Here is a 27336-nt window from a genome sequence, read left to right as displayed (position 1 = left end):
TTCTCATGTCCATTCCAGAAGTATACCAAACTGGACTACTTTATGATCTCCACTATAGAACTTAGCAAGGTAAAGATTCCGAAAGTACCAAAAATTATTTCAGATCATAACCCACTGACCCTAATTCTGGATTCTCCTAGGTCTGTTAAGAAGCATAGGTCTTGGACCCTTAATAGAAAGCTATTATCAGACAACTCCTATGTAGAGCATATTAAGACCTGGCCCCAGAGGTATTTCAATGCGAACAGGTTTAGTGCTTCACGAAACACTGTTTGGGACAGCTATAAAGCAGCATTAAGGGGCGAGACTGTCAGCTATGCTGCCCAATCTTGGAAAAAGATCCGATTAGAGAGGGAAAAATTAGTGAATAAATTGATGGAGAAGGAGGAACAACATGGGAAAGATATATCACAGGGTAGAGAAGGGACGGATAGTCAAGCAAGAGTCAGCTCTATTAAAGCGGAAATCCACAAACAAATGGCAAAGAAAGCAGCCTCTGAATATCAAGCACAGAGAGGTAGGCTCTATGAGACAGGTGAACAGGCGGGAAGGGCGCTCGCACTTCGTATTAGACAGGTCGCCTCTAAAAATGCTGTAACCCGTATCGTAGAGGAGGGTCAGGAATTTGTCGAACCTTTGGAAATTCTGAATGTTGTTAAAAGGTATTAGCAAATATTATATCAGGAGGAATCAACCGCAGAGATACCAACAGGAGAGCTGGGGGAGCCAGGAATTAAATTGGATCAGGGGGATAGGGAAATCTTGGATAAGGACATCACTATGGACAAATTAATGGGAGCCATACGAGACCTAGCATTAGGTAAGGCGGCGGGCCCTGATGACATACCCCTTGAAGTGTATAAAAAGGTATTAGATGAGATTGCCCCATTACTTCTTGATCTATTTAACGGGATCATAAATACGGGTAAAATACCTAAATCATGGAGAAACACGAATATAGTGGTGTTTCACAAGCAGGGGAAGCCAAAAGAAAATCCAGGGTCATATAGACCCATATCCCTTATAAACACAGATAATAAAATCTATGCAAAAATTCTAGCAATCTGGTTGGGGAGGATCATTGGGGTCCTGGTCTCTCCCTGGCAGCATGGCTTCATCCCTGGCCATGGTACTACGGACCATATAAGACGCGCAATTACTTTGTTTGATATCCATGCTGTGGGGGAGGGGGGTGGCAATGGTCCTCCTTGACGCGGAGATAGCATTTGACCGAGTCAGGTGGATCTGTGGGGATTGATGAAGGGAAGAGGGTTTGGACCAGGAATCAGGAAGGCTATCCGAGCGATGTACTCAGATCCAGTCGCTTAGATCCAAATGATGGGTGAGAGCTCAGATAAGATCTATATAACGAGAGGGACACGTCAGGGGTGCCCCTGCTCACCCATCTTGTTCGCGCTCTATATAGACCCCCTGATACAGCGGATAATGGACAATACAATAATCAAACCTGTAATTACAAAGGGCTTTGAAACTAAAATCTTGGCTTATGCCGATGATTTGGCGGTTATCACTGTAGAACCGGACGCTGCCCACCGGGCCGTGGTTGATATCACTAAGGTATTTGGGAGACATTCAGGATACCGTTTAAATGAAGGAAAGACCCAGGTACTCTGCTCCCAGAACATAGTGAAATCGGATCTGGGATTCGTTGATTCGGCAGTATACTTAGGGGTAACGATCAATGCTCTACCCGATCATATCATTAGAGACAATTTTACCCCAATACTGAAATTACAGATCTGAAAAGAATGGACACACTACACCTGTCAATAGTAGGGCGTGCTAACGTCCTCAAAATGACTATGCTTCCAAAGATCTTATATATGTTCCGAGCTAGTCCCTTTTTAATTGATGAAAAACGTATTAAATCAATAGAAGCCGTTTTTATGAATTTTCTTTGGCAGTACGGAAAGGTTAGAAGATCCTTAAAATTTGTCATTGCCACAGGAAAGGAGCGGTCTAGGGATACCCAATATAAGGTATTATCACTGGTCCTGCTTACTTACTCAAATGGCAATTTTATTCGACTCTGCGTTGAATGAACCAAATAGCTCCTATAGAAATGATAACTCCCCTTCAATATATGAATTAATATTAGGTAGGGAGGCAATTGGTGTTTTACTGAGAAAAACAGAGCGACGCTATTACAGGAAAATGAGATATAAGACAATGGAAGGTATCTGGGGGGTCTGGGCGTTAGTGCAGAAATGTTTGAGAATTCCAAGATATAACCACCATACTCCCCTGTGGAACTCGGGGCTGTTCCCGAATCTATCTAGTGATGGAATGAATGAATGAATGAAAAAGTTTTATTGTTTCAGTTAATTAAAACCATAACAATACAATTTTATAAAATCAACTACTCATTTAAAATTCCTTTTATGTAGATAAATTCTCTATTAGTTCTTTCTGATTCTAGTGCTAAAATTTGTTGTTAAAAACAATTAAGCAATCCATGTTGTTTGTAGTTCCAAGAGTTCTGATATTTATTCAGTTCAGAAGAGCCCTCTCACTGCGCTACCGTAGTTTTGTTGTCATTATGTGGGCCGGTGCCTGATTATGTTTTAACGCTTGAGCGTGAGCCATGAGGAACTTTAATAGTAAACAGTTCAAACGGGTGTCTGTTGGATTCAAAGTTGACATAATCGCGGATCTACACGTTCTTATGCCTCGTTCGTTCATTGCCCTTTTTAAACAAACTGCTCGCGCTTGGGCTAAATTCTGGCAGATACAAACTAGATGAGTAAAGTCCTCCTTGCTGCTCCCACATAGTCTACAGGTTTTGGGTCCGTCGTGTAGCCAAGTTGGTTGGTCCATAGTTGATGGAAAGTTTCCCAGACGGAGCCCCATTAACTTTAGTTTTTTGCAAGCCTGGAATGTAATTGTTAGATATGGGGCTGCAGTGAGAGTTTTATAGTTTGATATGACCATCCAAGCGTGTTTTCTTGTGCTGAACGTGGCTTTGTCGAGTAGAAGAGAATGGAATTTTGTTGACTTGTTTATGGCTTGTTTAAACACTGGATAAGGCAAATTCAATTCCCAGAGATTTCTTGTTCCAGTCTCGGTTATGGCCTTCTCAAGGTACTGGTTGTGTGGGGATTTAACATCGTTTTTTATCTCTTCCCAAAATGCTTGATGCAGATCTGAGGTTGCTATGTTCTGTTTCAAGCTATACCAGTACTTTATATTTGCGTACTTTCTTCCCACTGTTTCATTTATTATTCCAAATTCCAATCTCATCTGGGCTGGTGAAGCTCCCCGTTGAATTTGGAAGGTGGATTTGAAGATGGCTGTCTGCATTTTATTGAGCAATTCCGCGTCTTTCCCGTGCAATCCCACGCTGCCGTATGACAGGGTGGGAAGCACCTTTGCTTTTATCGTTGCCAATAGGGGTTTGTAAGATGGCCCCTTAAGCTTTTTGGCTAAGGATCTAAAAGCAAATGACAATGAGTTTGCTCTCTGGGCGATGTACGTCTTTTGCTGCTGGTGGTTATGTCGATTGTCAAAATAGAAGCCCAGATACTTATAGATGGTCACGGCCTCTATTTTTGTTCCCTCCAGTTGAATGTGTGAGTTGACTGATCTTCGTCTGGTGATGACCATTGTTTTTGTTTTTGTTGTATTTATCTCCAGGTTGTTATTTGTTATGAATTCCGCAATCCCTATTAGAGACCTTTGAAGGCCTATCTTCGTTAGGCTCAGCAATACCACGTCATCTGCGTAGGATAGGTGGGTTAAGGGTAAGGAGCCTAGCTTGGGTGAATGGGATGAGATCTTGTTTAGGGTTGGGGCTAAGTCTGCCATAAAAAGATTAAAAAGATGAGGTGCCAGAACGCAGCCCTGCTTGAGGCCTCTGCTGGTATTGATTTGTCTTGAGAGCCGTGTACCGTTCCCCAATTTTACTTCCATCCAAGTGTTGGAATAAAGGAGTAGGATTCCTCTCAGTGTTTTGTCCGGGATGTTCCAACTGCGCAGTTTTCTCCATAAGATGTTACGATCTACGCTATCGAAGGCCGCCTTTAGGTCGATGAAACATAGGTAGAGGGGCAGTTTTTTCCGTAGGTATTTATCGGCTAACACTGAGAGAGACAGGATGTTTGTCATCGTCCCGGTCCCTTTCCTGAAGCCCGTTTGGTTGGGCGGTATTCTCTTTGTGGCATCAGACCAGTTTGTTAGATCTTCCAGGATTAGGGATGCGAAGTACTTCGCCTCCACGTCCAGGAGGGCGATCAGTCTGTAATTTGCTGGGGATGTCCTGTCTCCTCCTTTGAAGATGGGTGAGATTATGGAACCCCGCCAGCTTGATGGAATTTGATTTACCCTTTCTATCTCGACAAAGAGTTTTTTTAATTTTCCGCTCCAGAAGTCCGGATCAGTTTTGAAAATTATCCGTGGTATCCCGTTCGGCCCTGGAGCTCCACTACCATGAGTATTCCTTATGATTTTCCTTATATCCTCTTCGCAGAGCCTCATCTCCCATGGCTGAACCATGTCACAGTGAAGACTTGTTGTAAGGAGCTCCCCTTCTGATGATTGATTTGCTCTGCGTTCTTCCTTCGGATGTTGTGTTTGCCTGTGAGCGGTTTTGAGTTCGCCACTGGAAACGGTGCTCGCTTTTCTTTGTTTGTCCCCATTGTTGGTATTTTGTTGGTTTCCTTCTATGTTGGGCTAGTCGGGTGTTGCTTGCGAGAACCTCTGTGTTAGTAGCATGACCCAATCCGCTTCTTGGACATTAGATGTTATTGGGTTTGAGGGATGGTTTAAACTGTTTATGATCCTCCAGAATGCGTTTGAGTTGGTGTTCTTTGCTGTGCAGAGTAGTCTTGCCCAGAAGTCATCATTCAGTGATCTTTTATGTTCCCATAGTTTCTTTTTGTACTCTTTCTTAAGGTTCTGTCTTTGAGCCCAATCTTTTGGAGATGTGGTTGTCTTTTTTAGTGATCTGGCGTTTCTCCTTATTTCTATTTTGAGTTTTACCAGGTTCTTTGGCAGTGGGTTTTTGTAAGTTAGGGGCCGTGGTTTTTTTGTAATGGACTTAGTTGTTGTTAACTTTGCCGTGAAGTCCTCCCATTTTTGTATTTGGTTACCTGTAGTTGTCTCACTTTCCATTTTTAATCTCTGTACATTGGCCTGCAACTCGTCTCTGTTGGCCGTTGTCCAATTAAGTCGTTTCAGGTTAGTGGTAGGGGAGCTATCTCCCACTGACCTGGATCTGCGATGTTTGGTGAGTTTTAAATTAAAGTAAGTGTGTGGTATGAATGATCACTTTTTGATGTGTATTCAATTGAAAATTCCTGGACGAATTGCAGTAATGGAAGTGAGACTGCTGTGTAATCGAGTCTTGAGGTGGTCAAGGTTCCTAAATGGGTGTACTGCGGTGGATTATCACCTGGAGTTCTTCCGTTGAGGAACCGCAGCCCAAGGAATTCCAGGGTTGTTACAAGTTGTTGCCCGATTTGATCGAATCGTTCTATTTTAAGCTGGCTTTGTGGTTTGACATTCCAGTATTCGTTGGCAGCACTTAGCATCTCGTCCTCCTCTGGTGTAAAGATTAAGTTTGAGTTAAAGTCACCTGTCAGGATGACTTCCCAGGTGGGATTGTTATTTCGGATGTCCCTGATTGTGGATACTAGCTCGTCCAGCTGGGCTTGTTTCTCTTTCGCCTTTGGAGGTGCGTAGAAATTAACCAATAGTACCGGAGCTAATCTGCCAGGTAGGGATAGTTTTATTAATTGTGTATTTGGCCCTTGCGGTGCTATTTGTTCTGATTTAATGTTGATTTCCGATGAGATATAAACTGATAGTCCCCCTTTTGGTCGACCGTAGGTGAAGTTTTTCCTCGCAGGGATGCTAAAGTGTGTGTACCCAACGAGGGGTAGCCCCTCAAGTGCCCAAGTTTCTTGAAGGGCGATGATATCGCATGCGGTCCAGTTGAGGGGGGGTAGGCCATCTTCCAACCACTTCCTGGACCCGGCTATATTCCAGGACAGTAGATGGAAGTTTTCCTGGCTGTTATCCTTTTCAAGTTTTTTGGATGGTCAGTTTTTCTTCTGTTTGTTCAAGGTGTCTGTTAGGCCGCGCCAATAGTTGGCATCGTCTTTTGGGTTTGGTTGTTTACCTGTGTTGAGAAGAGGATGGAGTGCCGGTGGTGGGCTGTTCCCTCTTGCGTTCCGTAGTACTGAGACGGCCTGGGCTTTATGTTCTAGCAGATTTTCTTTTTTTCCTTTTTCCTCGAATGGTTCCTTTAGTGGGCCCGGGTAGCGTGGTTTTGCCTGCCTGGAAAGCCTTATGCCCCATGAGTCGAACCTCTCTCTAAAGGATAGTATTAGCTGAGCGATCTCTGCTGTTCGCCATGTTGTTAATGTTTGATCCGATGAGTTATTGTTATCTTGCTTTTGAAATTTAACTGAAAGTAAGTCTGCATTGGTTAGATGTTGTAGCCCTTCAATATTGGCATAAAGTTTAAGTATGTTGCCCCTGTTGAGGATGTCGTGCCTCCCCTGCGTTTCGTATTCTGGGGTGAAGAGGAGTTGTTTGAGATGTAAGTCATCTTTGCTGGACCAGTTACCAGGGCCTTTCCCTGATTCTGGTCTGCAGTCTGAGCTGGTTCCACAGTGACGCCCAGTCCCGGCGAGTGTTTGTGTTCCAAGTGTACCAATTGCCTGTGCACATTGTGATGTTATAATCTTTGTGATCTGGTTGCTCTCTTTCGTCAAACCTCCGCTCGTGCCTGGGCTAATCTGGAGGGCTCTGGTATACTCCAGCTCTGTCCCCCTCTCCATGCTGTTCAATTTCACACTTCGGCCTCTGTGGCTTAGTAAGATTTTTATGTCAGCGATAACGGGTAGGGTTTTTTCACCCCCAACCTGGGATTTCCAGTTTGGGGTTCTTCCGATGATATTAGATGACACGTCTTGGTTGTTGGTTGTGTTGAATGGCTGGTATTGCGTAAGGATCCCGCATGGCATACCTTGTGACCTGTTTTGTCTGGGTTTTAATTCTTCTGTGCCTTGTGGGCAGCGTTTAGTTCCTTCGGGCTGCTTTTCCGATTTCGCATCGGTTTTTTGTCCGGCTGGTATTGGTTTTTTGTTCTCAGGCATCTCTCTGCATTTTGCTGTTGTCTCTGAGGGTGTAGGTTGCGCTGGGGAGCCAGTTGAGTGTAATGGTCTCCCGCTTTCTGTGTGACAGCTTTTTTCTGGAGTCACATCTGTCTGTATTGTGTTACCCGTGCTCAGCCTCGGGTGTGCGTCTCTGTTGTTTGTTTCGCTTGTGGGCACTACTACAGTGCGTGTGCCCAGGTTACTTGTGACCTCTGCAGGTAGAACATCCCTTCCTTTTTTTGTTGAAAGATGATGTCTTGATGAAATGTGTGTTTGATCATTTAGGTCATCAGATTGTCTTGTCGTGTTTATCGTTTCCTCCTTGCTTTTAACTGAGGTAAATATGGGGAACATGCTCACCTCTTCCTCCGTGTGCCCTGGTAGTTGTTTATTCCTTGCTTTCCTTTCTCGTTTCTTTTGGCGTCTGGTTAGAGCGTTTTGTTTGTCCAAAATTAGTGTGTTTACCGTTGGATTTACTTCTGGAATGTGCTTTACCTTTTGTATGTCTATTTCTGGGTTCTTGACAGGATTATGCTCTATAGGGTTTATAGCAGGTTTTGCTTTGGTGGGATACTGGTCTGATTTTGTTAGAGCCAGTATTTGTTCTATTAGGTTGGGAAGAAGGCTCAGTTTGTCTATGATTGGGACGCACGAGCAGGGGCTTTGTTCCAGTGTGTACTTTGATTGAGCTGTTATTATCAAATTGTTTAGTTTGTCAAGTTTGTTGTCAATTCCCGCAATATAATGAGCTATGGTATTCATTAAGTCAATTTGAATATCCATTTTGTCGGATTGCCAATTTAAAGCCATTGCTGATGTCTGAAGGGTTTCTATTACTGAGACAAGCAGCCCTGAGTGTATTGCACTTGTGCTCTGTTCGGGGTTTTGGTTAAGTAGAAGATCAGCGTGCTCTCGACGAAGCGAGGTGTCGCCTTGTTCTCTGATTTTTTGGGGTGTTTTTTCTTGGCTTCGCAGCTGGATAGGTTGCCCTTCTTCGTTTTTATTGCATTTTTTTTCCTCTGGTTTTACTCCCTCTTTGGGAGTGGTTGTACTTGTATCATGCAGCTTTTTTTTATTAGTTGTTGGGCTCGGTGTGGGACTTAATGACTTTAATTCCTCGGGATTTGCTTCATTTTTATAGCTGTTTTTACTTGTGTCTTTCATCCCTTCTTTGTTTGGAGTTGGACTTGATATTGGGCTTGATGTGAAGTTTACTAGCTTCAGCCATGATGTTTCTGCGGATTTCCGGTGAACAAATTCCGTTTGGCTTGTGTTTTGTTCCCTGTGTGTCTGAGCTTTGGGTGTCTGAGGCTCTTTGTCAAATAATTTCTGCATCCGCGTTTTTTTGGGAGGGCTCTGTGATTTAGTTTTTAAAAATTTTGTGAAGAAAGTTAGTGCTGTTGTAGGTGTTATTGATGTTGCATTAGTTACTGATTTTTCTACACACGTCTCTTCCTCCTTCATCCTCTTGCTGTCTAGGGTGGACTCTGTTGTGGCTCCAATCGCCTGTATATTATTCTGGCCCAGGATGGGGGTTTCTCCTAAGCTGCACTTGTGTGGCAAGGTGGTTTCCCGGTCGCGGCGCTCCCCTGATTCTTCCTGCTGATGGACCACTACTATGGTCTCGTGGAGATGTTGGCTTCGATGAGATGAGGTGGTTAGGATTGCCTCCGGTATATGAGGAGTTGGTCTTCCAAGTATCGATGTTAAGCCTTTGTTACTGGTGACCTTCTCGGGGGTTAGTGGTGTAGGGAGACCTGGGAGAGATTGTTGAGTAGTAAGAAGGGTGGCTCCTGGATTTTTCAGAAAAAAGAAAGCTTTGTTTATCTCTGGTTTCTCTAATTTCTCTTTCCCATCCTGCTTTTTGTTTTTGAACATTGTTGCGATCGGGGAGATAAGTTGGCTGGGTAGCACTGTTGTTAGGCCTTTTTTTATGTCCATGTTATTGAATGGCATTTTTTCCTGATTTGCGTTGCACTGGTCGATTTGTAGGGATTTCTTTTCCTTTGGGGTTCTTTTTTTTTGTTTTGGTGACCTCCTGACCCTTCCTGATCTCATCCTTTTAGAGACAGGGTGGTTAGCTTAGGTTGTTTATTTGTTTGTTTGTTGCTTGGGGGCTCCCACAAGGAGTTTACTCTATGTGCTCTATTTACTCTGTTTCTCTGTGCTCCCTGCACTCTTCTCTTCTTGGCTTTGCTTGGCTGTGGTTGGGCTCAGCGGTGATCAACTTCGCTCCGAGGTCCGGGGTCCGAGGGTCCCGGGTTCAAGGTCCGGGGTCCTTAAAATGTTTTGAGTTAGGAGTTTTTCCTCTCGGACTGAGGATGAGGCTAGTTGAAAGGCAGCTGTGAGTTTTGCGAAAGTCTGCGAGAGCCTGATCAGCGAGCGGAGCTCACGGGGGGACCTGCAGGCAAATCAGACCTAGTCGAGTTGCCTCTCCCGATCACACCCCCGGCTCTTACTTTGCGGCTGCCTCTACCGGCAGCCGCGCTTGCGTCTTGGCTCACTCCTTATGCCGACTTGTGTTTAACCTTGCCTCACCTCTTTTTACCGAACTGGGGGGTGCGGTGGTATTGCGGTGGTATTGTGGTGGTGTTCAGTGGTGCAGGCAGAAACCTTTTTTCGCTGCTGCCTCCCCCACCACCCTCGCTCTTCGCTTCTCTTTATTCCTCCTCCTCCGCGGGGGCTGCTAGTTTCAACTCAGCTCCGCTGCTGGAAACCGCGGCCGAGACACAGGGCAGAGCCGCGGGAGAAAGCGGGAGACAGCGCTGACAGACACCAGCCCCGACACCGGCAAGTACACCCGTCATTGTTCACTGATCTGAAACGTGTAGCAGCTGTGGGTGCTCCAACAGGGTGCTCCTACCGCCGCTATCGCGAGTGGCGGCCGGTCGCGGCGCACTGCCCTCTAGTGGTGGGGGGGCGGTCAGGTGGTCCTATCTGACAGTGTGTCCCCCCCCCCCCCCCCTCGGAAAAAATAAAAATAAAAATTTTGGGCAGTTGTTGGCAGTTGTTGTTAAGAAAACAGAAAACACTACCACAAACACCAGTAAGTACTATCTAGTGATGGTATGTGGAAACACTGGGAGCGACAGGGTATCATGACAGTAAGGGATATTATGGTCAGGGAAGAGATCAGATCATTGGATGATCTCCAACAGAGATATCCCATGCTTGGTAATCAAGATTTTAAGCACGCCCAAGTTACTCACACAATCAAATCTAAGAGGCCACGTATCACTCTAGGTAAAAGATGTAGTATACTGGACTATTTGATAAGTGGAGGGCGGAGAGTTAAAGGTATCTATAGAATATTAATGGAGAAAATTCAGGATGACATGGAAAAAACTGAGGCCTCATGGGCCACAAAATTAGAAAATCCTCCGCCTGCTTCCTCACTAAGCGCATGCTTCCCCTGCTCAAGAGACGCACAGTGACACAACCCCTCATTATCAGCCAACTGGTCCATGGCAATGCCCTCTATGTAGGAATTGCTGCACACCTCCCACAGAGCATAGAGAACACAACAGCAAGACTCATCCTTGACCTGCCCTGACGAACCCATATCACGAGTGACCTCAGGCAACTCCACTGGCTACAATAACCACTGCCTGAACTTTCACCAGCCATCAAGAAGACTACGTCCGGCCTCCCTATCACTTGCCTATACTCCCTGCATCTACCGCAGCAAAGACCTAGAACAGCCTCCCAACGAACCTCCAAACCATCACCTTATGTCCAGAATTCCCAAGGGCCCTCAAAACCTGTCTGTTTGAATGGGCCTCCGGGCCCTGCAAGCGCCTGGATTCCCTATTGGGTGATTAGCTGTGCTCTATACATCTTAATTGATTGATATATATATATATATTTCAATAGCTGCTTGTGAATAATAATTTGGCATCAAACATAGAAATATACCATAGTTTTCACAGAAGTTTTAGATGTTGTCTTTTGTTCAGTTTTTTTTCTATTTTATGTCTTAGTTAGCTGGTATTTCCCCCCCTATTTTCGCTTTTATCCATGATTGCACAGCTTGCGACTTTGTTAAAAACGGAACCGTGTTGGTTTCTAATTTTAGGACTTGCTGATTGTCCTTGTGCTCGCTGGATGTGACCTACCATCTGCCAAGTCGTGAAATGTCTTTCTCTATTGCTTTAAGGTTGTGTTTATAATTAATTTACTCTCATGGGCAACTATAACTGTGCATTTACACTGCCTGAGGGTTTAATGGCATCTCAGTTACAGTAAAATCTGTAATCTGTAAAAAAAAACAAAAAAAAACCTGCTCCTCAAGCAGTGCCTCGGCGACGGCACCCTGGAACCTAGAGTAAGTAGGGAAAATGGAGAACAAGTCAGCTGTTTGAGTAGTAAAATGCAGCCAGAATTCGGGTTCTCTGGACCCCTAAGGACGCTGGGTTCCTGCACTATGGATAGCTCCGCCCCTGGCATTGCACGTGAACCAAAAACAGAAACAAAGTCTACTCTACAGTCCGTTTATCTTTCATCCTTCTACAAAGCAACTGTGGACTCAATTTTTTTGTTTAATCTGTTTATTGCGTTTTGACATTAAAAAAAACAACAAAGTTAAATTTTGCTTGTATATCACATACATAAATGTCACACGTTTCCCCATATCACTCCAGGGGGCTCCTCAGCATTCCCCTACGGCTCTTACTTTTGCTACAGTTATATATGTGTAGACACTCGTATGTAATAATCCATCTGCGTAAATCGATTGCATCGCTGTAATTACCACACTTATGATTGCCACAATAAATTCAATCATGTAATCTCTGTACATATCCATACTCTGAGAGTGCTGAACTGAGCCCCACGCCTCGATATGTTAATTTTGTAAAATAAAAACAATTGCAAGATATTGTTCTCACCAGTATGAAACTTATTATGAAAGAACACTCAAATTATAACTCACCAGCATGAGGAACATTCTCAAACTTCAGGCAACCTCATACTCAGCGCCACACCACAAGATACACGCATCCCCTCGCTAAATTGCAATAGAATCATCATTACCACCATCATGAATTTGCCATTAAGTGTGATTGCATATACCTATGTATGTATATTTATACGTGTACTAAGCATTGCATCCCTGTATTAGTGCACCCGATTCAGCCTTTGCCCTGTCCTCTCAACTAGTCTCCTAATTTTCTGTCTAAGAATGATCATCTTAGAGTATGGTACAGCAGAGCACAATTTACGGAATGCGTGTGCTGCATGTACCCCTAAGTGTATGATACAGCAGAGCACATTTACGGAATGCGTGTGCTGCGTGTGCTCCTAAGTGTATGATACAGCAGAGCACATTTACGGAATGCGCGTGCTGCATGTGTCCCTAAGTGTATGATACAGCAGAGCACATTTACGGAATGCGCGTGCTGCATGTGTCCCTAAGTGTATGATACAGCAGAGCACATTTACGGAATGCGCGTGCTGCATGTGTCCCTAAGTGTATGAAACAGCAGAGCACATTTACGGAATGCGTGTGCTGCATGTGTCCCTAAGTGTATGATACAGCAGAGCACATTTACGGAATGCGCGTGCTGCATGTGTCCCTAAGTGTATGATACAGCAGAGCACATTTACGGAATGCGCGTGCTGCATGTGTCCCTAAGTGTATGATACAGCAGAGCACATTTACGGATTGCGCGTGCTGCATGTGCCCCTAAGTGTATGATTCAGCAGAGCACATTTACGGAATGCGGGTGCTGCATGTGCCCCTAAGTGTATGATACAGCAGTGCACATTTACGGAATGCGCGTGCTGCATGTGTCCCTAAGTGTATGATACAGCAGAGCACATTTACGGAATGCGCGTGCTGCATGTGTCCCTAAGTGTATGATACAGCAGAGCACATTTACGGAATGCGCGTGCTGCATGTGTCCCTAAGTGTATGATACAGCAGAGCACATTTACGGAATGCGTGTGCTGCATGTGTCCCTAAGTGTATGATACAGCAGAGCACATTTACGGAATGCGCGTGCTGCATGTGTCCCTAAGTGTATGATACAGCAGAGCACATTTACGGAATGCGCGTGCTGCATGTGCCCCTAAGTATATGATTCAGCAGAGCACATGTACTGAATGCGTGTGCTGCATGTGTCCGTAAGTGTATGGTACAGCAGAGCACATGTAGTGAATGCACGTGCTGCATGTGTCCCTGAGAGTATGTTAAAGCAGAGCACATGCATAGAATGTGTATGCATGTGTCCCTGAGTGTGTGGTACAGCAGGGCACATGTACTAAATGTTCATGCTGCATGTGCCCCTTAGAGTATGGTACAGCAGAGCAAATGTACTGAATGCGTCTGCTGCATATTTCCCTGAGAGTATGGTATAGCAGAGCACATGTACTGAATGCTTGTACATGTGTCCCTGAGTGTATGGTACAGCAGAGCACATGTCTTGTGCATTTTGTGTGTGGGACTACACTGCTGCCTATCACCAGACTGTTCGAGGTGCTGATATCTGCAAGCCTTTCACCATTCCCGTTCATGCTGCAAATGCCATGGTTGCCATGACTTCTTCATACCCAGTGTCGCCTCCAATCTTGACATTGAGGTCCCCCATCAGTATGGTGATGTCTCTCTCAGGTCATTTCTCCAGACTCCAGGAGTCTGTTGTAAAACTGCTCTTTTTCCTCTTCTTTGCTGTGATTTGTATGTGCATTGCATAACATTCATATTAATCCTCTTTTTCTTTGTGTGGAAAGGTCATTGTGATGATTCTGGGACCATGGACTTCCCATCCAATCAGAGCTCTGTTGGCTGCTGGTGTTAGCATCAGAGCTACTCACTGAGTATGTGAGGCGTTTTCTGCCTTGTGTCCAGAATACATCAACATTCCTCCTGGAGCAAGTCTTTTCTGTCCTGCCTATGTCCATCTGGTCTCTCTAATGCCAAGCAGGGCAAGGTTGTAGTTTTTCATCTCCACTGTCACTTGGGCTGCCTTGCGCATAGTCCTCATGTTTCATGTCTTGATGGTGATGGTCAGGTGGATAAGCTTTGTGGCTTCCTGGGATCTCTGGCTTTCACCACAAGGAGTCATAGATCTCCGTGAAGGAGATTCCAGTCTCCCCAAGGCCGGGATGCCTTTTGGTCTTTTGCTTGATGTTTCTGTAACTAGGATTTTTTTTACAATGTGGGGTTGCTAGCCCCATGCATAACCCTCCTCCTTTTGCAGCTTGGGACCAGCCATGGCAGGGTTAAGAGTGGTACAAAGTGCAACATAAAAAACAAACTATTATTATAAATCCCTTTTTGTATTCAGTGTTATAGCAACTTTTCTTTCAGGAGCTACAGTACTAAACTGTGTTGAATAGAAGTAACTGGAAAGTATACGCTACTTTATAGTGCAAATCACCACCTACCTGTCAGAAAATTGGAAATGTTTCTAGAAACAAGTTAGCTAAACCTAGTGTGGGCCAGTCACAAAATAAATATCATGAACTCTAGGAAATTACGTGGTGTAAAAAAATACAGTTATCCATAGCACACAAGTACATGTGATGAAATTGGAGCACTCTATTTACATGATAATTTTACTTGCCTCCCCTTACATAGTACCATCTCTCAAGATGCCATACCCATGCCTAATTAGAGATAATAAAATATACTGATATTATATTATAAGTTTACATATGTGACCAAAGTTTGCTCTCATGATACTGGCTGGCAATGTGAGGCTCATCTGGCTGCAGTATGTTACAAATGTTGACATGTGCGTGCTTTGTATTTAGATTGATGTGCAAAGTCTTGGGATTGAAAGACGTCTATTTTGGTGTACTTCATAGAAACTCTCTGGTGAGCGGGTGGGCGCTTTGCTGTAGCATTGTGGCATGCAGCTGCTCTCGCGATAGTCGCTGTTATCCTCTGGGTAAGATTTTACCCTGACATTGTGGCTTGCCAGCTAGTGACTGCTGGTTACCAAGTTTTATAGTGCCCAATAATGACTTAGGTTCCTAATACTTGATTTCTTTCATTTCTTTTCTATTAAATTGTTCAGTAATGCAGGCATTTCATGTGTGCTTGAAAATTGAAGCATGAAGGTCCAAGACACACCTTAGTGCAGAGTCTTGTTCTCCTATCTGTGTTGGATGACTGAGGCGTAAGCACTCTAGAGATGTTTAACCCCTTGACTGCGGCGAAAATTCCGCCGCGGTGCGGGCGATTTATGGCGTGGTTCGGACGGCCCCCGGCCGTCCTCCGCACGCGCCCACCGTGACGTCGGACGGCCGGCGGCTGTCCGACGCATGGAAGGGGTTAACCAGCATTGTCGTTTCTCTGTCATCCAGGTAAAATCCAGGCATTGTACATGCATGTGCCATTGGCCATCAGAGTGCGATGGAAGTCTCTATCTCAACGGGTCTCTTAGGAACATGGATCTGTGCTTTTGGTGCCTATGCAGTTGGAATGGGTCAGAACATGTTATATAAGATGTGTCCCAGGTGTGTACTATTTGCAGAAATTTGCATCACGGCTTCATCATGATCAATTTCTCAACAAGTTTCCTTTGGCTTCCTGTCTAAAGGCCACTAAGATCCAATGGATCTATAGCTCTAATTTTCTATTATTCCCACAGTTTACTTGTTGCTCAAGATCAGCCTTTCTGTTGATCTCAAGTTTTCCTTCCATCGTAACATGTCTACTGTTCTAATGTACAATGGGCCAAACAACAAGACTTCCTGCAAAGAATACTGGTCAGACCCATCAGGGATCAAGTAGCTGGGAAGCTTCCCACCACATAGGCAGAAGGTGGTAGCTTTGGGGGGCGTGGCTACGGCGCCAAGGAAGATGGCCGCAATCCCGGACAGCTCCGTCGCGACGTGAGGTGACGGGAGCTTCACCGGGTGACTTCTCTCCTCTTTGCCTGCCGGACCAGCGCTAAAGTGCGTCGGAAGGTACGCGGCGCATTTCCATGTGTCTGCCGGCTCGCGAGCAGCCCTAATTGCCGGCATTTCTCCGTCTACAGTTCCTGACGGCTCGCTCGCCCTGCGGCCGCCATTTTATGATATGTGCCGCATTTCCGAGGTGACTTCCTCCTATTCTTTGAGATGCTGAATTTTTTTCTGTTCTGCACTGCGTTTTGGACATTTCCTGCTGTTTTTTGAATACTTCTCAGCTTTTGCCCTCTCATGCTGATTTCATAGCATGTTTATTTCTATCCTCAAATTCCGGCCGCCATTTTGTTTGTAATGTTTTCCTCACTGTGCTCTCGAGGGATTATTCTGCTTCTCATGGCCTCTTCCTATTTCCTGTAGCCCTTGGTTTCGCTCCCTGCTGCTGTCATTTGGATCCAGGCGTCCTTGCTGAGTTGCTGCTGAGTTCTCAGGACCTTTTCTTGATATTTCTCCTCATTTTAGCGGCTGCTTGTGCTGGGCTCTCCTTTTTCACGTAGTGCATTTTTTCAATCCAATCTTCACTACAATGGCTACGTCCCGTTCAAACCGCAATGCTCCTCCTCAGCAGCGCTCTCTCTCTCAGGCGCTTTTGGCGGATAATAACCCCTTCAATGTGTTGCAGGACTCATTTGATGATTCACAATCTGATTCTGCTAGCACCAAAAGCTCTACTACTCCTAATTCGCGCTCCATGAAGCCACTTTCCAAAGCTGTCTCTCCATCTTCGAATTCCAACTCAGGAAAGCGGACTAAAGTGAATCCTCCTTCTCCTACAAATATGTCCAACGCAATTTCTATGGAGCTTCTTTTGGAAGAGATTCGAGCCCTCCGGCCATACATGTCAGAGACCAACTCCCGCCTCCAGAGCCTTGAGGATAATTGGTCGCACACACAGCAGAGAGTGGTGGATATTGAAGATTCCCTGGCTTCAGCTCAAACGGTCATTGTCCAGGTTCCTACTATGCAGAAGGAGATTGCTTCTCTCAAGCAGCAGGTTGAGAATTTGGAAAATAGAAATAGGCGCAATAACCTCCGTATTTATGGCCTTGCCGAAAATCTTGAGGGGTCCGCTCCAATTTCATTTTTTCAATCTTTTCTTCCCACTCTTCTCAATATTCCACCTTCGCCTCCTTTGAATATTCAACGTGCTCACCGTCTAGGTCCAGTATCTCCTTCAGCAAATGTATCCACTTCGGTAAAACCTAGAGGTGTTATACTGTACTTTCTAGAATATACTGACCTCCTTCGCGTTCTTCATGCTGCCAGACAAAAAGGAAAAATTTCACACAATGGATCTAACTTGTTCTTTGCTCAGGACTATGCTAAAGCTACTGCAGACCGGCGTAAAAGATTTTTGGACATGAGACCTGCTTTACGGGCCCTCAATGCCCGCTACGGACTCTTTCATCCTTGCATCTTTAGGGTCACTTATAATAACAAGACGACATCTTATGAAGATCCTATTCGCCTGCAGCAGTTCCTGGATTCCTGTCACGCCGAAACGATGGACACCCTGCACCCATGATGATTTTTGTTGCATTTCTTGTTTTTTCCTGTGATGTTCCCTCTATTTCCTAATGTTGGTTGTTCTGTGCAATTGTTCTGTAGCTAATGTGTTTTATCTCCTAATTTGTTCTCATATTTGTTATTTTTTCTCTCCCCTATTCCTTTAGTTGCTGGTCCTGTGGTCCTTACCATTTGTTCTCCGTTTATTCTCCTCACTTGCCCGGTGGTTCCTCCCCTTGCCGCGTCTCCGTGGAGTCTCCGGTCCATTGTGCTCCCTTCCTTTATGGCTCCTCCACCCCCAGTTCTCTTGTATTTGTACGGTATGTGTTTTATTATCACATTGGTTTTTGTTTTTCTCTTCTTTTTGTATTCACTTTTTCCTCTTTTTTCTCTTTTTCCTCTCCTTCTCCTCCCTTCTCCTCTTTTCTTCTCTTCCTTTTCTTCTTTCTTCTCAGCTTTCAGCAGTTCCTTGCATTGCCTCTCCCTTTTCTTCTTTTGCTACACTGTTACTTTTATGCATGACTCTATATATGTTTCGGATGTTTTTTAAACTTTTCAATGGCAATTAATATTGTCTCTTGGAATGTTAAAGGTTTGGGGTCTCCTATCAAGAGACAACGTGTTCTTGCTCATTTAGCTCATCTGAAAGCAGATATAGTGTTGTTACAAGAAATACATGTTAAAGATGTTGAAGTTTCTAAACTAAGACGTAATTGGGTGGGTCATGTCTTTGCTTCTCCGGGGACGGGAAAACGTAATGGGGTTGCTATTTTGACTCATAAACGTTTGAATGTTCAACTTGTTCAACAAGATAATGATGCGGAGGGCAGATGGGTTGTTGCTTCATTAATGGTCAACAAAATTCCTCTCACCATTTTTAATGTATATGCCCCTACCATTCCTGATAAGTTGTTCTGGCCACAAATTCTCTCCTCCATGATGCAATATACTGATGATTATTTTATTTTTGGTGGGGATTGTAACACGATTATGGATCCTTTCCTGGATCGTAGATCTCACTCCCGATTTTCCCCGTCTCCAATCCATACTCAATTCACCTCTTTTGTTGCCCAACGATCCCTAGTTGATTCATGGCGACTTTGTAACCCCACCCTACAAGAATACACGTATTTTTCTCCAGCCCATTCTTCCCAATCCCGTATAGATTATCTTTTTGTTTCCAAAGCTCTTTCTCAACTCATTACCCACTCAGATATAGGTTCCATTTTAATCTCCGATCATGCCCCAGTCTCCCTTCAGCTTGATTTACTTCCTCCTAATAAGGGGACTAAGCGATGGAGATTCAATAATTCCCTACTCCTCGACACTACATTCTCTACATCCTACCTTCACTTCGCCTCTCTTTTCTTTAAAGAGAATGAATCCCCTCAAACCTCCCCCCAACTAGTATGGGACACATTTAAAGCTGCATCTAGAGATTTCATCATTTCTTATGTTGCCAAGAAGAGGCGTCTACGCGCACAGTCTATCTCTACGCTTACCGCTCGTATTAAACATTTGGAACACGTATATTACTCTTCCAAATCTCAATTTGATCTTAATAATCTTATTTCCGCTAAATTATCCTTCAATAAAGTATCCACCAAATCTGCGAATTTAATTTTACTTAAATCCAGTGCTAAGTACTATTCCTCTCAGAATAAAGCTGGTAACATGTTGGCGAATTATCTTAAAGTTAAGAAAGAACGCACCAAAATTGAATCGATTGTTTCTTCCACTAACACTATTCTTCATAAGGATGAAGATATACTGGGTGAATTTTCTTCTTTTTATCAGAATCTTTACACTCCTGAGTCTCCTCCTACCCCCTCCGTCATTGATCATTACTTATCTTCTATTCCTTCCCCTTCTGTTTCTGATGTAGATTTCTCCTCTCTAGACAAAGACATTACGTCTGTAGATATTTTAGAAGCCATTCGTGTCCTTAAACGGGGGAAAGCTCCAGGTCCAGATGGTTTCTCTATTGAATTTTATTCTCATTTCTCTGCTTTTCTTGTTCCTAAGTTATTTCAATTATTTTCCTTCTTTATTTCTTCCCAACAGTCTGCAGGTTCTTTTCAGGAAGCATTGATTTGCCTTCTCCCCAAGGATAATAAAGATCATACTTTATGTAAAAATTATAGGCCTATTTCTTTGATTAATCTTGATTATAAAATTTTTGCAAAAATTTTAGCTTTACGTTTAGACAAAATTTTACCTCAACTTATTGGTAAGGAGCAGTGTGGCTTTATCAAAGGTCGACATCTTTCAGATAACACTCGTTTATTTTTTGATGTCCTTACTAAATCGCATGCTTCCCCTCATTCTTTGGCTGCTATAGCTTTAGATGCTGAAAAGGCTTTTGACAGAGTTAACTGGCCCTTCCTTTTATCCTCTCTTAAATGGTTTGGTTTTGGGTCGCAGTTTCTTTCTTACGTCTCTTTATTATATTCTTTTCCTCGATCTTTTATTTTTGCTAATGGCCTTGTTTCCTCTTCCTTTCCTTTATTTCGTGGAGTTCGTCAAGGATGTCCTCTTTCACCCCTTCTTTTTATTCTTGCTTTAGAACCTTTCTTAACAAAAATCCGACTCAATGCAAATATTTCGGGTTTCCCGTATGGAGATAAACAAATAAAGTTATCCGCCTATGCTGATGACATTCTTCTTTTTATTTCTAATCCTCAAGTTTCTGTTCCGGCATTCCTCTCTGAAGTCTCCGATTTTGCAACCGTTTCAGGATATAAACTTAATGTCGATAAATGCGAGATTCTTCCCCTTAACAAATTCTGTTTTCATGCGGATTTTTTGATATCTTCTTTTCATTGGAATCCCTCTAAGATTAAATATTTAGGCCTTTGGTTCGCTCCATCCATTAAAGAAACAGTGGCTCTTAATATTAAACATTTACAGACTACTCTCACAGATTCTACATCACGATGGCATCCGCTATTTTTATCTTGGTGGGGAAGGTTAGACTCAATTAAAATGATGCTAGTTCCTATTATTTTATTTTTTCTTTCTAATCTTCCTGTTCTTCTTCCCAAATCTTGTTTTAAAACTATTTATTCTATTTTGTCCCGTTTTTTATGGCAAAATAAAAGAGCTAGAATGTCGTTTTCTAAACTTCGTCGCCCCAAACATTTGGGAGGTGTTAATTTTCCCGATTTTTCCTCTTACCATACTTCCTTTTTTCTTTCTCACTCAGTTTCCTTGCTGTCTCCTACTTTATTTGATGATACTTCTCTTCCCTTGTGGGTTGATGTTGAATCCACCTTTTTTCATCCCTTTTCGTTTAAAGAGTTTATTTCTTTGCCCCGTATCCCAAAGCAGCTGTCTCTGCCTACTCTTAAGATTTCCAGGAAACTTTTCCTTCCAGTGTATCAGACTACCCTTGATAGCCATACGAGTTTTTTACAATCTCCTCTTTGGTATAATCCTCTTATTAAGCTCAAAAATAGGACTCTTTTCTGGAAGGCATGGTATGATCACGGGCTTTTTTGGGTGCATCAAGTTTTTCAGCATGGTGCTTGTATTCCTTTCCCTATTCTTCAACATCGTTTCTCTCTTCCTCCTTCCTTCCTCTCTAAATTTACTCTTTTGACTGCTGCGGTTCAACTAGGTTATGACTCCCTTCCCTCCTCTACCTCTTGTTCTTCCTCTTCTTCTCCTCTTACGCTCTCTTTTCTCTTATCCTCATCTTCCGCTTCGCAGATCTATAAAAAATTACATGAAACGTCCCCTACCCGAGATAAATCGACCGTTGAACTAGCATGGGAATCGGACTTAGGGGAAACGTTCTCTACCTCCTTGTGGCAAGACATATGGAATAAAATACGGAAATCCTCTAGAGCAGCCAACACTACCCAAACTTTATTTTTTCTCTATAATCGTCTTATGCTCACCCCTGCACGATTACATAAAGTGAATTCCACTATTCCCTCTACATGCTGGTCTTGTATGGAACCAAGATCGGATCTCAAACACATGCTTTTCCTCTGCCCCCTTGTTCGTGCATTTTGGTCCAAGGTTTGGAAGCAAATTAATAATATTTTTTCTGCTAATTTTCCTTTCTCCTATACAAATGTTTTCCTGGGTAGCCTTTCCGACATATGGTCCTCCTCTCCTTTCAACACCGCCATTATTGATCTCCTTCTAGCGATAGCCTTCCAGCAAATCACCAAAGCGTGGAAAGATACCTCATCCATATCATATCAGGCTTGGTGGTATGGTGTTTGTTTTAACCATAGATTGGATAGAGCTTATGTTTATCCCATCACGATTGCTATCAAACGTGATCTATTGTGGTTGCCTATCACCTCTTTCTTAGACTCCTCAGCTACACCTTCTACACTTCATTCCCCTCGTACTGAGGAAGTGCCCAAACCTCCTTGAAATGTTTTTTGCTTGCTTTTTTCTTATGTTCTCGACTCGTTTCATTATTTCCTATAGTTAAAATGGTTACGCTTATTTTATAGTGATATGCCTTGAATAATGTAACTGTATTTTCTTCTGCTGACTTTTTGCCCTTTCTTTTCCTTTTTTCTTTCCCTTTCTACCTGCCTTTCTTTCTTTCCCTCTCCCCCCTTTTCTCTCTCTTTCTTTCCTCTTTCTCTCATAAAATTATCTAGCTTGCTTGAGTTGTTTCATATCACAGTTGTTATTTCTTGTACGAGTTGCATTCTTATACCCAATAAAATTGTCTTTAAACTTAAAGAAGGTGGTAGCTTTAGGTGGATGGACATACTGCATCCTGGTGAAAGCAAGGCTGGTGGATGTTGGCAGCTGGAACTCCTCCTTGCGTAGTGGATGCATAGCTGTTCATCGGAGCAGGATCACAGGCGCGGAGGAACAACAGGGCTGGGACTTCTGGGTTCAATGGTCCTCTTACAATGGTAGATGTGCACACAGGCCGGTACTTTGCAACACTTCACACAATGTTCCCAGTGAGCAGAACACAGTAGGGGATACACCTACAAACTTGGAGGTCTAACTTCAACTGGAGTACTTGCACATAAACCAGTCTCCTGGTTGCAGATGATGACAAACTGCTTTAGGACAGACAGGTAAGGCAACTTGAATTGAGAGAGGAAGATAGACAGCTAACACGTTACATGCAGTATTGGGTAGTAAAATCATTGTTTAGGTGTGAATCAAGTAAAACTGGAGACACAGGTGGGTTTGACAGAAGCAACATTGACTATCCCATTATATTTTCATGTTCCCTTAACTTAGCCTTCTGATTGGGTATGACTCTTCTGGAGCATAGTGCTAAGTACAAAGTGTTGAACCACTAAAGACCCGACACAGCACAAATCTTAGCTATTTTAATTTTATTTTTCAAAAAATGAAATTCTCTAGCTTTTCAGAGGATTTGGGGTGGTATGTACAGTGAAAGTGTTGTTTGATTCCCAAAACTTTCACCCATCCCAACGAGAATTTACATCCTCCAAAAGGATCAAGCTGCCAACCAACCAACCACGATCAAAATTCAGGCAACCTTCAACGAAGAAGAGATTCACAAGATCATAGTTTCTCTGAAAACAACATCACATTTCAATGACCCAATCCCCTCCCCAATTCTAAAGGAGTTCAGTCAATTTGTCTTCCCCATTTGGGCAATGATTGTAAACTCTTCGCTAAAACAAGGCATAATCCCAGACTGTCTGAAGTGGGGGCAAGTGACACCCTTCCTAAAAAAACAGCATGCACAGACTCAACAGATCTGAATCATCTGTGTCTGGTGTCAAACATCTCCTTCCTCGCTAAACTATTGGAAAAATGTGTCCACAACCAACACTGTCAGCACTTGCTCGACAAGTTCAGGAGTCAAGCCAGGTCCCAGCACAGAAACAGTTGTCTTACATATCATGGACAAGGCTTGCAAAATGCTAGTTCGTAATGATTCCTATCTGTACGTCCTCCTTGACTTCTCCTTGGTGTTCAACACAGTCAAACGCAGCTGTCTGTTAGAACCACTAGAATGCAGAATGGGGTTGTCAGGGAACTTCCTTCAGTTCGTTTTACCTTTTCTACAAATTCAAATTGGATGGCTCACTATCAAATGCATCTCCTGTGCCTGTGAGACTTGGAGTCCCAAACTAGGTTCCCTATTTCCTCCACACTCTTTATCCTCTATAGGGATCCTCAAGCAAGTGAACCTTGTGTACCACATGTATGTTGATGATACATAGGTATACTTAAAGCAATCCTCTGTGCAAGATATCGTTACGTTACGTTAAAATTATTTATACCGCGCACTTTCACCAATGGTTTCATGGCGCTCTTGACAAATACAGTGATCAGGAAAGGGGGGGGGTTATTCAAAGGCCAGCTGGAAGAACCGGGTTTTTAATAAACTGCGGAAGCAGTCATAACTGGGACATAGACGAAGTGTAGGGGGCAGGGAGTTCCAAGTGACGGGGGCCAACACAGAAAAGCTCAGTCCGCCGTGTTTTTTCCGTTTAAATTTAGGAACCACCAGAAGGTTCAGGGAAGCAGAGCGAAGAGCTCTGAGGGGGATGTGCCGTTTCAAAGCGGACGAGATAAAAACTGGGGCTGCCTCGGAGAGGGCCCTAAAGACTGAACATGCTAATTTGAAGGTGCAGCGCATAGAGACCGGGAGCCAGTGAAGACTACGAAGGAGGGGGGTAACATGCTGGTGTTTAGGCTGGCGGAAAATCAGGCGGGCCGCCTGATTCTGAACCAGCTGTAACCGATGGAGGTGGTAGGCGGGAATACCCGCGTACAGCGTGTTGGCGTAGTCGAGCCTGGAGGTGATGAGAGCAATGATGACCTGGATTAAGGCCTCCCTGGTGAGAAACCAGCTGATTTTACGTATCCGCCTGAGATAGAAAAAACAGGATGAGGTGACCGAGTTTATTTGAGGTCTCATCGAAAGTTCATCTGAAATGATCACCCCCAGACTCTTCACTGTTCTCACAGGAGTAGGTGCCGCCCCCAGGGAGGTTGGCCAGAAGGAGGAATCCCAGGGGTTTGAGGGACCCCCCACCAGTACAAGTTCAGTTTTTGTGGGATTCAACTTTAACTGGCTGTGAAACATCCACTCAGCTATAGACAACATTGTAGACTGAAAATTAAGACGGGTGGAAGGGGAAGAATCAATGGGAAAAATTAACTGAAGGTCGTCCGCATAATTAAAAATTGTGATAGGGGAGTTGCGGAGAGACGCTAGTAAGGGTTGCAAATATAAATTAAACAAAAGAGGGGACAGTGCAGAGCCTTGGGGGACACCACAAGAGAGGGAAGTGAAAGGTGCAGAAAAGGTAGACAGATGGACTGCTTGTGAGCGCTGGTCAAGGAAAGATCTAAGCCAGTCAAGGGCCACCCCCTGAACGCCAGCATTATGGACACGGTCGATCAGAATGGCATGATCGACCGTGTCGAAAGCAGCCGAAAGATCTAAAAGGACAAGGGCCTGATGGATGTTTTTATCGGCACCTTGCCTGAGGGCGTCCATGACTGCTACTATGGTCGCCTCAGTGGAATGGAGGGGTCTGAATCCAGCTTGTTGGGAATTGAGGAAGGAAGATTTCTCTATAAAAGAGCTCAGGCAGCGGGTGACATAAGTCTCCAAAATCTTGCCTAGATAAGGAAGGAGGGAGATGGGATGATAATTACTTAAAATTGTGGGGTCCGCATTGGGCTTCTTCAAAATGGGAAGAACAGCTGCTTGTTTGAAGGAGCGAGGGACCTCCCCAGTAGCAAGGGAATTATTGAGTAGTGCCAGTGGGGGGCCTGGACAAGCAAGGAAGGCTTCTCTCAGGATCAAAGGGGGACAACAGTCATTAGGGGAACCTGAGCTGACTTTAAGAAGAAGGGAGGAAAATTCCGGAAGAGAAATAAGGGGAAATTCCGCCAATGTGGTGGGGTTCCTGGGGGGAAGGGGAGGAGGAAGAGGAGATGCAGGGGTCGGGATATTGTTTTTTATGGTTATAATTTTATCGATGAAATATGAATTTAACGAGTCACACAGAATTTGGGTATGTTGAGGTTGGGGGGTGACCCTATCAGGCAAGGAAAGCTAATTGACAATCGCAAAAATGTCTTTGGTTTTGCTATGAGAGTCCATTATTTTTTGAGAGAAGTATTCCGTTTTTGCTTTCAGAATCAATTGTTTATAGGTTTTTAGCGAGTTGATATATAAAAGTTTGAGTTGTGGATCATAGTTACGGCGCCAGCGGCGTTCAGCTTGTCGCAAAGCGAGTTTCTCGGTTTTGAGTTGGTCCGTGAACCACCGTTGAGCGTCGTGGGGGCGCTTGGCTTTAATATTTTTATAAGGGGCCACTTTATTGCTGGCGAGGAGAAGCCATTCGTCCAAAAGATCAGCTTGATCATTTAGCGAATTAGATGGCAAGGGTGCCGTGGAAGCCAAGGTAGCGTGAAAATCGGGGAGATTTGCTCTTTTCCAGTTGCGAGCACGTAGGTTCTTAGCGAGGGGAGGAGGGCATGAAATGCGAAGATGTAATTGAAATGAAATAAAGCTGTGATCGGACCAGGAGCAGGGACGAACAACAGGAGGGGAAATGTCTAGGTTGGACGTCCAAACTTGGTCGAGGATATGGCCTTTATAGTGTGTGGGGGAATGAACGTGCTGGGAAAAATTCATGCTAGTTAATAAGTCAGTGAATTCTGAGGAGAGTTGACTTTCCCGAGCAGCCGACGGCCAATAGTTAAAGTCGCCAATGACCATGATATGAGCATGGTTGATCGCTAATTGGGAAATCGAGTCGCTGAAGAGCTGGGGGAAGAGAGGCATAGGGCCTATATACAAGAACACAGATAAAAGACGATTTATCAGCAGAGAATTTAAGAACTAAGCATTCAGTTTTGGGGATGGGAGTAACAGTAATCTCAGAGAATTTATATTGGGAACTGATGATAGCCGCTACCCCACCGCCCGTTTGCCCACCGGGCGGTTGGCTTGCATGATATAGTATCCCGAGGGGATTGCAGCGAGGACATCAGGAACTGAGTCCTCAGTGATCCAAGTTTCGGTTAAAAGAAGGATGTCGATGCTGCTCTGGTGGAGCAGTTGAAATATCTCAAGCTAATGGCGGATAAGGGAGCGGGTATTGAGGTAGTAAATAAGTAGAGAAGCAGAGGTCAGCGAGTGTGCCGAATGGGGGGCCTGAGGGGGAACGAGAAATGAATCAAGAGCAGGTGCATCAGAGGAGACGTAAATGCCACAGTCCTGGGTCGCCCTTATCGTACGGGCGGGAATAGGCCCTGATTTATTAAGTTTTAGCAGGTCGGAAGATGAATAAGAGTAACTTAGAGCATTACGACAGGGCCCTGGGCCTGGTCGGCCGCGGACGGGCGCAGACGGGCTTGACTTGTGCGTGACTTTGGCGCGAATTCGGCGCTCCAGCTGCGCTCGTCCGCTGCGCTTCCTCCATACCGCCATTAAATACTAAGAGGGGAGGGAGCACTAGACCGCTAACCTGCGAGGATTCAGTGCAGGGCGGAAGTGGTGTCACCCAACAGGAAGTGACGCTCCTCGATCTGACCCTCCGCAACAAACGGCACACGCCGGGGCGGAACGGGGCCACGAGGGAAGGAGAGAGCAGGTAAGGTATCATCTGACTCAACAACGCTCTATTAAAAACCCAGACATGGCTGTCTTAAAACCACCTTAACTTAAACTCCTTGAAAACGGAATTCTTACTGATCTCCCCACCCAGCAGCTCCATATCCACCAAGATACCCTCAATTGCAAACCTGTTATCATAGAATTAACGAAATCCCTGGGGTTAACCCCCGTATATGCAAGCGC

This window comes from Lissotriton helveticus, chromosome 5_1, assembly GCF_964261635.1.
Source record: "Lissotriton helveticus chromosome 5_1, aLisHel1.1, whole genome shotgun sequence".
Classification (NCBI taxonomy): domain Eukaryota; kingdom Metazoa; phylum Chordata; class Amphibia; order Caudata; family Salamandridae; genus Lissotriton; species Lissotriton helveticus.
Note: the sequence above shows the minus strand (reverse complement) of the source record.